The sequence below is a fragment of the Cyprinodon variegatus genome, unplaced genomic scaffold (assembly GCF_000732505.1).
Source record: "Cyprinodon variegatus isolate N-32 unplaced genomic scaffold, C_variegatus-1.0 Scaffold752, whole genome shotgun sequence".
In the NCBI taxonomy this organism is placed as follows: Eukaryota; Metazoa; Chordata; class Actinopteri; order Cyprinodontiformes; family Cyprinodontidae; genus Cyprinodon; species Cyprinodon variegatus.
The window spans coordinates 377,610-378,980 of NW_015151205.1; positions in this window are offsets into that span (position 1 = coordinate 377,610).

Here is a 1,371-nt window from a genome sequence, read left to right on the forward strand (position 1 = left end):
TTCCTGATCAAAATCACACTAGACTGAACTGTAATAATAGATTTTCTAAATGTCTTTTTTTGCAGCAGAAACTGAATTTCAGAAAGAAAGTAGTAGAAATTATGTTACTAACCCTACCTAGAAATGTTTACATATTTTAAGATGCCGCTCTGACATTTATCAGCTTGACTGAATACTATTTCTGATATCTGAAATACATTTCTTCATAGTTTCTTCATAATACAAATGCTGACCAGTAACAATAGTAATATGAAGATCTGAAATAAATTTCTAGACATCCAGAATGTTTATTCTAGATGTAAAGAATCTCATTTTGTTTAAAATGATAATTTTGACAAGGAAAATATCTATTTGTGATATCTTTTCAGATATCAGAAATAGATATTCAGTAAAACAAGTGCATATAAAAATGACACGCCATAGCCTGTTGTAACCACGGTAACATTACGGGTTTATTTCTTGAACGGTAGTGGATCAATGTATCTATTTAGGTGGAATCACCTGTCAGCAGGTGGAGAATAAAAAGATTGTTCTAACAGGTAGGACCTGTTCATCATCTCATGGGTTCCTCCTCACTTTGATTCTGTCCTTTTTGACACAGTAAATACTGGCTGTTTGCAGCCCTTTCAGATGTTATCGTCCCAATAAATGGCTGTTATTAGCAGTTATCAGTCCCATAGAATGGCTTCAGATTGGGCCTCCTACCTCCCGCTAGGATCCATAGGTTGGTATCACTAAATGAATCCTAATCCTAACCTTAAAGTAATTCCCTTTTTTCCACAGGATTAATGTATTTATGTGAAATCTGAAAATAATTTCCATAGTTTTCCATGTGTTTAAAAACAAATAAAGAAAAAAGATCTGCATGTCATAAACCATAAATCTCATATCATTTCAACTCAGTTAATTTAAAGCACCACATTAAATTCGTGTAACTGAAATTTGTAATTCATTTGAAGTAAAATTTTGAAACTTACAGTAGTTTTTGTTAAAAAGGGACATTCTAAGTAAAGTAGATAAAATATATAAAGTTGGTAAATAACACGTATGGTTTTAGAGGTGGCCGAAGCTGCTTTATCAATTATAGACTGGATCTAATCAGCCATAAGGAACCTACTAGAAGGAGGAGGAGGAGGAGGAGGAGGAGGAGGAGGAAGAACAGCCTGAACTGACTGTTCAGTTGTTTTCTATAACTGTTTACTGTGAAATGCTGCTAATGAGGATGGATAATGTTGGATAATGTTGGATAATGTTGGATAATGTTGGATAATGTTGGATAATGTTGGATAATGTTGGATAATGTTGGATAATGTTGGATAATGTTGTGGATGTAGCTGATCATTTTCTAAAAATTAAAGTTAACCATTCATT